Raw genomic sequence first — 11,357 nt, forward strand, 5'->3', positions numbered from 1 at the left:
CATTCTTCCACTCATCCATCCCTCCTTCCCCTCATCCATCCCTCCTTCCCCTCATCCATCCCCCCTTCCACTCATCCATCCCTCCTTCCCCTCATCCATCCCCCCTTCCACTCATCCATCCCTCCTTCCACTCATCCATCCTTCCTTCCACTCATCCATCCCCCCTTCCAATCATCCATCGTCCCTTCCACTCATCCATCCCTCCTTCCACTCATCCATCCTTCCTTCCACTCCTCCATCCCCCCTTCCACTCATCCATCCTTCCTTCCACTCATCCATCCCAACTTCCACTCATCCATCCCAACTTCCACTCATCCATCCCTCCTTCCACTCACTCATCCTTCCACTCATCCTAATTGCTCCAAACCTTCCTGTGAGAGAGTCAAATTTTGATTGTTCACTAGCCAATCACATTGATCGTTGGATTGATTGGCATTTATCACACGACCCTTACTCCTTGTATTGTGAAACGGAGAGTATGATGAAGTTGTGGCAGCTGGTTGCATCGCTTGCCCACTTTGAGTCGGTTCCTGTCTCTGACTCTGTTCCTGTCCCCCAATTGCACCCACTTGGGAAGTTACCTCAGATGGGTCACTTCTTTCACCTGTCCTTTGTTGACTAGAACCAATCGCTGCACTCTGTTCTGGTCTTTCGGCAGGGACAGGTCCAGGTACTACCTGTGGGTGATATACAATATTTCTTCCGATAGGGTGGAGGAGTTTCCTCTTCCGGTTCATTTATCTCGTATGACCTTGCTTCTGGGTACAATTTGGACTGGGATCGATTGCCATTGTTCACGTCAAGTGGCATCTGAGTGGATACCTTGCCCAACCTGTGTTGTATCTGCTTCACCTCCTTCTTCAACCCCCCCATCTTTGTTTTGGTCTCCCTCTCCCTAGACTCAACGTCCCAGTAATAAAATGGTTTCCAATCCACTTTCAACTTCTGTCTCCCTCTTGCTTCTAATTCTTCTCTGAGTGTTTCCAATGTGTTCCTGTCAAAAGTGCCATCCATGGGGAATTCCTGTTTTCGTCCTTTCGTCCATTCATGCCAGGATTCCACATCTTTAAGTGAACCTGCACCATATCGCTGATGCATGTAGTTGATACAAGCACCTCTTTGGGACAAGTCCAATTGACCTTGCTTCTCCTTGCAGACTCCACTCCCCGTTACACCTGTGTGTGAGTAACACTCTATATGCACTCAATGTACCAGATAACTACCAAGACTACACTTTAGATTACACCTGCACCCACCATTGACTGTGTGTACTGCAAAAAAAAAAAAAAAACGCTGAAATTTGTTCCACCTTATACAGAGTAACGTTGAATGCGCGATTTCCTAGCTTATTTCCTATAAGCTCGACTCTGTAGTTTCCCAGGAAGTATCTCTCCACCTTTGCAATCGATGACTTCAAGTGATTGCCAGAGAGTCTCCCTGTCCTGTGGCTTGCCCACACCCCAATCGCACTGATCGATGTTGCAGTTGGGTCAAATGGATCAGTAAAAAATGGGCCAGCAGGTTTTCCATTCTGTTGAGGGGGAATCAAACAGAAAATAACCACATATATATAATATAACGATATAAACTCACCACCGTGCTCTTTTTCCAAGGTTGTCTTCACATTAATGTCTCACAAATATCTCAAAACTTCTTTCATGACTCTTCACTTTCATCAATCAATCAATCAATTTATTCAATTAAATCAATTCATCAATATTCATCAATAAATCACATTAATCAATCAGATAACTCGATACATAAGCCGGTTCCCAATGTTGCCAGAACAGTTCCATCCACTGACTGAGATCTATGATCATTGGTCGTCACCTTTGACCTATAGCTTTTGTCAATTGACAAATCACCGTTCTGCCTCTGGATCATATCTGACATATTTTTCAATCTTGTCTGGCCATTATATCACAAATTCGACTTTAGCAACCACTGAAGGCAACTCAACCCTTCTTTTATGAAATAGTCAGCCAAGATTAATCAAACAGGTATGAAACAGGTCACTGAGAAAATGTCCCAATTTAAATGGTACCCAAACTTCTTGACAATTAAAATTTCGTAAAACTCCTGAAGTGTTCTACCAATAAATGACAATTAATTCATAATATTTGCCAATTGTAATCCAATCATACTGAAATTCGTTGGCATTCCAATAAACTTTGTGACTTGTAATACATCATTAATCCTGCAGGGCTGAAAAGCTATCCTTGAAGCCCATGCAATCAATTTACACCGAAAACCTAATGATCTCATTCCTGACAATCATAACAATCGTCATGATTTTAAAACCATTCTCATAATCATACATCACACAATATCCTCCCATTTGAAAGAACAAACATTTCCTGTATAAGCATTTCGAAATAAAGAAGAAGAAGAGAAAAATCATTTTCAAATAAAAAAATCAATTATTTATTGAAAAATAAAGAAGAAGATAAAAAAATGAAAATGAGAGCTTGACATAGGAACAAGCCGCAATAACGGTTTGAGAGGAATGGGGTGGGAGGGAGGGAAGGAAAGAGTCGGAGGAGTAGAGGGTGGGGCGGGATGAAGGGTAGGATGCAACGAAGGAGGAGAAAGCAAGCAAGGGAGGAGTGAGGCTGGGGGGAGGATGGGGCGGGGCTCCCTTAGGGGTGTTAATACTATGCGAAATACGACACTCATTGCATTATCCTAAAGATAACTGTGTATTATTGGTCGCACTCATAACTTGGTGTTTTATATCTTGTTTCCCCTACAAGGCTTTCAGAGATCGTGTGTTAATGCTGTCCCCTGCCTTGGAACTTCTGTGCGAACCATTACACTCATAAAGTGGCGTTTAACCCTTTCAACTGTGTCGTACCATCGCACAAATTACTTTAGCACTATGGGGCCCATGGTTTGAGGGGAGGGGGATGGGGGGGAGAAAGAGAGGTGAGGATAAAGGACACACAATGAGGTGATACGCTGAAGCAACATGGGATCAACATGGGATCAACAATCAACAGAGAGAAAAAAAAACCCCAATGAGAAAAGAACAATAAGAACTGTACATAGCAACAAGCCACTATAGGGATTTGAAAGGAGGGGTGGGAAGAATGGAAGTGGGAAGGGAAGAAGAATGGGTGGGAAGAAGGAAGGAATAATGGAAGGGGAAAACAGGTAAAAGACAGGTGAGAGCGGTAGGAAGGTAGGAAGGAAGGAAACTGGGGGGGGGTGGGACAATTAAAGAAAAAAGGGGGTAGGGCAAGGGGGGTGAGGCTGGGGGGGGGGGGTGGGGTGGGGGCGGAGAAAATTGGAACAAACGAAGCATTCCGAATCCAAAATAATTTTCACAGCATTGTGCATGGTGCTTAATTACATTAGCTCTTGTCTGAGCCTCAACCTGTAAGATCAAGTAAGAAATGAAAAGAGAGAAAGGGCGACAGAAAGATTGAGACGAGAACAAGGACGCAGGAGGGAAGGGGGGGTTGAGCAGGAGTTGACAGAGGGGAGGGAGAGAGGGACGCAGGAGGGAAGGGGGAGGTTGAGATGGGAGGGGGTTAGGGCCAGGACCAGGGTTAGTGTGGAGGGGGCGGGAAACAGAAGAAGGGAGGGGGGTTGGGCAGGAGCACAGAGGAGCGAATGGAGGGAAAGGGAGGGGGGTTGGAACACAAAGCGCACGGAATCTTCCAGACATGTCCCAAATTAATAACCCAATATTTATTGCATCAGTGGGAGGTATGATTTGTTGTTGCAAAAAATTGTTGCAGAAATGATTTATGGGCGGAGTCAGACAAGGCATAGAAAAATAACAACAACAACAACACTGCAAATTATTTGCACCATCGGAAGCAATCGGAACCATCGGAAGGCAGGAAGGCTGGGGCATGGGAAAAAGGAAAGACAGAAAGAAAGGGAGAGAGAGAGGGATAGCGAGAGAGGGAGAGAAAGAGGGATGGGGAGAAAGAGGGAGAGAAAGGGATGGATGAGGGGACAGGGTTTTCATTGGAAAAAAACATTTTGCTTCCGATTCCGTACGTAATATGTCAACCAGAAGAAACATGGTCATTTGCCGTTAATTGCCAAATTGTCAATTTATATATTTAGTGTCCATCAACTATTGCTCGCCGAGATAAAAAGCTCGGGTTAGAAACAGACCTGGTCATATAACATACTGTTGCGGATTTGAGAATCCTTTGTTTGCAAATATCACCCTGTGTAAATGTACTGATTCTTGTAAATACCTCCATTTGTGTAAAGGTCAAAGGTCGTCCCCTTAGTTAGTCCATCGCATGCACATAGAAAATCATATACCCTTCTAAATAGTTATTTCCTTATTATGTGTATTAGCTTAAGGCTCTGTTTCCCACTAGTTGACTCTGCATTGCACCAAATGACATAAGATAGTTCCCTTTTCAAGTTTCCCCCAATCATCTCTTCGAAGTGCCAGTGCATTGGGCGGTTTTCTTCACCACAAACTCCATTACGCACGCGGTCAGCTCAGAGAAGAAAGGCGTGTCTCCACCTCGTCATGAGAGGGAGGAGTGAGCCAGCCCCGGATCAACCAACCAAGGATGAGGGGTTTGGCCTGAGAGGGCGGAGAGAGAGCGTTCGAGGAGGTTCGCGAAAGTTCCATGGGCGTGGTTATATAACCCGTCGCCCGGAGCCTCCCACCGCAGTCCACCGGAGCCCAGTTGAGAGAGTTCAGTTGAGGAGAGAGTGAGTTCTGGAGAGGAAAGCGAATGAGAATCGGCATGCCCTGCTCGCGATACCAACCAGCACTCTGAAGAACAACCAGTGCGGGCAAGCGAACCTCGACGTGCCGCGGTCTTCGGATCTCCCTGTCGCCCATTCTGTGAACCAGAGTGTGAGGAGTCGGAGCTGTCACCTCCAGCCCTGCCGTTTGCACGGACCTGAACCTTCTCATCCCTCCACCCATTCCTGCCATTCCATCCTTTTGTGTACGTGAGTTTGTTTTGTGTGTCTTGTCCCTGGGGTATAAGTAAGCCTGAATAGATAAGCTAGTATTGCACTGTGTCTTCTCCTTCTGTCATTATTTTCGTTTCTTTCCTCCTCCTTGGTTTCTTTGGTTTTGTACAATAATAGTTAGTAATAAATTCCTGTTTTTACTTACTCTGCCTTCTTTCCTTCACATCCGATCGTCTTTGTGATTTCCCCATTGAATACCTGTGGCACGATTTGGCCAACGTTTAGGATCGGGTTTGGTTTTTGTTAATGGTTCAAGCCGTGGGCTGCTAATCCGCTCGGCAAATAACATCTTGTCCACAGTCTCGAACGGGGTTGCTCACCTGCCTCGTAGAGGGAGCTGGGCAGCTTCAGGATCACGTCGGTCAGTCGCAGGCGAGGGGATTAATCCCCCCTTGGTAAGGGGAAAAGGGGCCTACGGTGAGATCTGTAATAACGGATCTGAAATCTGATCAACGGATCTGATCTGAGATCCGTAATTAACAACAACAACAACACTCTGCAAATTATTTGCACCATCGGAAGCAATCGGAACCATCGGAAGGCAGGAAGGCTGGGGCATGGGAAAAAGGAAAGACAGAAAGAAAGGGAGAGAGAGAGGGATAGCGAGAGAGGGAGAGAAAGAGGGATGGGGAGAAAGAGGGAGAGAAAGGGATGGATGAGGGGACAGGGTTTTCATTGGAAAAAAAATATTTTGCTTCCGATTCCGTATGTAATATGTCAACCAGAAGAAACATGGTCATTTGCCGTTAATTGCCAAATTGTCGATTTATATATGTAGTGTCCATCAACTATTGCTCGCCGAGATAAAATGCTCGGGTTAGAAACAGACCTGGTCATATAACATACCATATAAGATGGACGGGGTTCATATAACAGTGTCATATAACGAAGGGGTGGGGCATGATGGGATGGGGGCGGCCTGACAAGACACAAGATCTACTTTACTCTATATTCCTGACTCTATCAAGGGATGGAAAATAGAGAAGAATAGGTAAGAATGGAGTGGTTGAAAACATTAAGAGGTGATTGCCAACGTGCCCACTACATGACATCCGGCATGGCGTAAGGTGGCCTCTGTCATGTCGAATGGTTCACCTCCAGCATCTATTGAACACTGAAATTCACAGACAAAATTTATCACATAGAGGTTGAGATTTCCTCTGTTGGTTGCATCATTTCCCTGTGCGTAATTTGCTTTAGCCTGTGATAATCCGAAAGTGTATGTAATCAGTCGGCGCCACCTGTCCCCGCACGCACACTGCACGGAACGATCACATGTGTCGCCTCTTTGAAAGCACATCCCACAAACTCCATGCAACCGACATGAATCACAGCGCCAATATTAATTTAAGCGTCCATAAAATAATTTCGTGGAAAAAATGCGATCGCCACTTCCGGGTTTATTTTTTTCACTTTCCACCGCCCTTTTTCATGTCGGAGTATTTGACGTTTTATTTCTCGACAGAGATTTTTTAACTACCTCACAATGTTCACACAACAAATACCTTCTTATTAAACCATATTTCAAAACCAATGGTCAAAATTTTCTTTTATCGTCCATTGTCACACTCATTATTCTCGTAGTAGACACAAACTTAAATGTCCGCCTGTAATGTCCCTTAGATGTAACAATAACTATCCGAAATCGCTCCAACTCGAAATTTGGGCAAAGTAACCTCATAAATCAATCGATATTTCAAAACTTAATATGTAATGTGGTGTCGTGCATTTTGTATACATGCGCGGTGTGGAAGTTGCATTGTCCGTTGAATTAACACCCAGTAGGTTGACTAATGCGATCGTCCCAAAGGCACGATCTCAAACAAGGAGACGAGACGGGGGAGGGTGGGCAGGGGGGCAGGGGAGGTGACCGGGCAGAGAAAGAGTCGACGGTGCACTTCGTTCCTCATCCTCGGTCCGATCAAACCCGCCTGCGGGGCTTTTTAAGCCACGTACTTCGTGATCACGCAGTTTACATATTTCCAAAAAGTCGTTAAAATAACGAAAACCGTTAAAAATCGTTATGTATCGAAAAAAGTCGCTCATTATCGCTAAAAATCGGAAACCCTCGCATATCTGTTAAAAAATCGCTTTTTTTCGTTGATGTCAGCGACCATCTGTCTGTCTACTCGTTTTTATTGTCATAACCACGCACAAAAACGGATCTCAACCATTATTTTTAACGGGAAATCAACCTAATGAGGAATCATGAACCAACGAAACGAGCAGATGGACGGACAGGATAGGACATCCATCGTGAGACGTTAACTGGAATCAATCGTGAGATATGTACAAATATACAAGTAAAATACACACACACAAAAAAAACACAAACAAAACAAAAACAAGAGAGAAAAAAAAGAGAAAAGAAAAATCGACCATATTGCACACCATTTCAATTTTACATGACCAAAACGAGGACAGCACCCTTCCTCTAACGACCTAAACGGTCTGTCAGTGGTGCTTTTCACTCGTGAAATTGAAAAAATGTATTAAAACAAATTGAGAGAAAAAATTTGGAAAAGAAAAAAAATCGTCATGATTTCTGAAATGTTCCAGGGTTTCTACACACCTTAAAGACCCAGAGGAGGACCAGCGGTCCTACCACGAAGAGGTATGCCTTGTGGTGTTCCCACCTACCACATAACATATACACAGAAAAAAACGAAACAACTGCACAAAAACTGAACAATTACACAGGTTCTCATCGTACTGCACAGATGACAAAAGACTTACCTTGTTCACCTGGTCTTGTACACCTGGGCAGTCGATCTCCAACGGGCCACCAATTTGTAGAAGAATTCCTAATTCCTACTACTAAACTCCAACAAAGAAAACTCCAATTTGTTTCTCACACAAGGTCTATTAAAACTGTAGAGGGTTGTTACATAAACGTACTAATTCAAGATATTGACTAACTAATGAACTAACTGAACTTAACGAAGCGTCGTTCTGCCAGTCATGGCAAAGCTTCATGGTCTTCTTCTGTTGCGCAGATCTCCCCAGTTCCTTGGCCAGCGCAGCGTTTTCCTCGAAGCCCCTTTCTTATATAATAAAGGCTTCTTTCCTTATATGAGCATGGAATTCAGAATTCCACACAGGGCCTTTCGGCCCAGATAACAAGGCACTTGCAAAACTCTGGTTTCTATCTTGAAAAGTCCTAAGAGCTTTTGAACAGCTGTTATCATTTAAAAATGGTGAACACTCCATTATCTTATCTCCATAGGTCATTCCTTTATGACCTGTCCGGGATAGGAATGCACTTAGGTTTTTCCCTCCAGGTTTCATTTTTTTTACAGAGTTACACAGAAAAACACATTTCTGGAAAAGAAGAATATGAGAACATATTGTTGCAGACGCGGTTTTAGATGTTATATTGACCGAGCGGTGGTGTATTACCGCGTCCGAACAGTTACTCCCCGATTAGAACCCGATTCCACCCGACGTTGACCAGATCGCCCCACAGATATTCAATCGGGAAATCTCTAAAGCGACCGAAAGAGAAGGAAAAGAGAAAAAGACAGAGTACGGAGGAAGAACAGATTTATTATACACACACAAGCAAAAAGGAAGAGCGACCAAAATTATTTACAAGCAATGGATGGAAAAAAAACAGTCACACAGTGCATCGTTAGCTTATTCTACTCAATTTACTTAATCCCAAGACAACGAGTAGGACAGGACGTTCACACTTACACAGGGGATATTGCAGGCAGGTAGGGCTTGAGGTGGATTGCTTGAGAGGGAGGCAAGGTCGGAAGCAGCAGCTCTCAACTCCTCGCGGTTTTGGCGGGAAAACCCTCCGTCGCGTATCCGCTGCTGTAGACGTCACGCGCTGGCTCGGGCACACCTGCTCCTCTCCTCCTGGTGGAGCCGTCTCCCTCCTTTCAGCGCGTCTCTCCAAAGCTGGTTTCCTCTCCGAGTACCTCTCCTCTTTGGCTTGGAGCGTTTCGCATCTCCCCGCTCTTCTTGGTGCCGCCTCTTCGCTCCTCTCCCAGGTCATCTCCCAGTCATCTCCCAAGTCATCTGGTAAAGCAGTCCCTTACAGTCGCTTTTATCACCTCGGGCGGAATCAAGCCGCCGGCTGCGAGGGCACGCCTACCGGGTCGCTCACCGCGGTGCTGATTGGCCATGCGACCCTCTGGCTCACTCCTCCCCTCGATGACGAGGTGGAGACACGCCTTTCTTCTCCGAGATTAGCACATGGGCAATGGCAGCTTGCGGGATTGAACACAACTCCCACCCTCTTGAAAGGAACTTTGGAGAGCGGAGATGTTTGGGGAAATTGCAAGGGCCTATGCTTATTTTGTTTGATACAATGCAAAGTCAATCTAGTGGGAAACAGATTTAGCCTACATGGAATAAGGAAATACACTATTTAAAAAGATATATCGTGACCTGCGTGTAAGTTTCATGGAATTAACTAGGAGGACGGCTGCGACCATTATTTACATTAACAGGGTGTTACCATACTTTTGTAACGTTCACATTGTAACGTTTTCACATTCGTTACACTTCCTCCAAAATTGTTACACTTCTCAAAAACCGTTACACTTCTCAAATTCGTTACACACTTCTCAAAACCGTTACAATATATATGAGAACATATATATTTGTATGCTTCCACAACACACATTGCAGAAAATGGTGTACCATCACATACAAGAACATCATACAGTTTGTGAAAGTGCCAAACTTAGTGTACAAGCTGTGTGTGCATACTGGGAGAAAGCACGAATTCCAGTGCAGAGAGTAGATTCCTGTGAGCGCCAACTTTTGAAGTTGTATGATGCCGCCAAACTGGTAAAGAAAAATAAAACCAAGACATTCAAAAACTATAGAGTGAAGGAGCAGATGTTCAAAGATGATCTTCAATCCGTCTTCGATATCTCACCAAATGATGCGCTTGAGAAAATGACGAATGAAGAAGACAAAGCATTGCTTATCATGCAGCATGAGGATCCCTCAAGTTCACGTATGGGATCTGTGGACAACACTCTGGCAGTGAAGGAGAACAGAAAGCGTATCAGGCTTGAGAATGAAGATAAAAGAAAGAAGAAACATGCTGCTGAGACTCTAACAGCAATGCAATCTGTTCCATCAACATCGGCTGTGGTTGATGATGATGATGAGTCTGAGATTGAAAGCTCTGATTCAGGGGACAATGAATTCAATTAATTGAATTAATTGAATTCAATCCAAAATCGATCTTCTGCCAAACAGGCAAAAAAGGCTCCCATCAAAGTGTTCATTCCAGCAATCGTGGCAACTCTGGACAGAGTAAATCTCTCAGATCGGCGTGCTATGTTTGTGGCCAGTGCTTTTGCACAATCTCTTGGTCATACCATTGAAGACAAGTGCAAGCCAACATTAATAAAGAATTTGAGTAATTGAAAATAGATCATTATCTATGAATTGATGTATGATGCTAAAAATTCTGTATCTTATTATTCATTAAAATTTGTCAACATTTTGAGCAACCTCTAAATATTACCAATCAAGCTCAAATTTTCACCACAAACTACTTTCTTCAATAGGAATAGGGGCAGGCTTGTGGAGAAATGAAAATCCAATCTTCAAATTTTTGGACCACCCTACTGATGAATGAAACCTTTTGGGGGTATTTAAACACACCACAAAGTTCATGCAAAAAGTAAACACGAACTGTTGTGATGGTAACAAGACTCATTTTCATTTTGGTCCTCTTTTAAATCAAGGTTGGTTTGGTCGATTTAAGCGCATCCGTTTGGTTAGTCATTCTCAGTTTAAACCAGACCGGCACTCGGTAGAGCGCATGCCTCCGCCAGGCTGAACAGTTTGTTTTGTATCCCAATGATAGGTCGGATCTGGAATCGGACCTGAACCAAAATCTAATCGGCTTGTTCTTGTCTCCTAACCAACTCATTCACCTAGTTTAGGCATAGGTCATCCATAACTTTTTTTAGATATTGGTTACCTATTACTCAATGGTGAAGAATCACTTAAAAATTAAATAATTCTCGTTTCCGAATCCATATTCAGATCTTCACCAAAATTGAATTGATTAGTCCTAGTCACACACAACCTCTCCACCAGGTTTCATCCAAATCCGTCCATAACGTTTTGAGATATACTGCTATATATCGGGTTTAGTCCAATCACTCAATGGTGAAGAAACACTTTTTTAAAATTCCACGAGCCGGATCCGAATCCTTCCACAACTTTTTGAGATATCTTGTTCACAGATAGACATACAAACAGACAGACAGGGGTGAAAACATAACCTCCATCCACCTTCGGTGGCGGAGGTAATTAGCATACAAGTAATTTTATTTAGCCTATTCCTGAAAGGCTTTGAACGCTGTAACCAATACCTATATTGATAATTGAAATTTGATTTTCACCATTTCATAATG

The 11,357-nt window shown here is 43.7% G+C and overlaps 1 long non-coding RNA gene across 1 annotated transcript; it reads right to left on the minus strand.

Moving 5' to 3' along the window:
• Positions 1-285: 285 nt before the first annotated feature.
• On the minus strand, positions 286-10,077 carry LOC137422517 (uncharacterized). Its single transcript, XR_013622594.1, has 3 exons — positions 9,857-10,077; positions 9,685-9,762; positions 286-1,531 (listed from the first exon to the last, which is right to left on the minus strand). It is a non-coding gene; the product is annotated as an uncharacterized LOC137422517 (long non-coding RNA).
• Positions 10,078-11,357: the final 1,280 nt, after the last annotated feature.

Source organism: Myxine glutinosa, chromosome 2 (assembly GCF_964187855.1).
Source record: "Myxine glutinosa chromosome 2, kmMyxGlut1.1, whole genome shotgun sequence".
NCBI lineage: Eukaryota > Metazoa > Chordata > Myxini > Myxiniformes > Myxinidae > Myxine > Myxine glutinosa.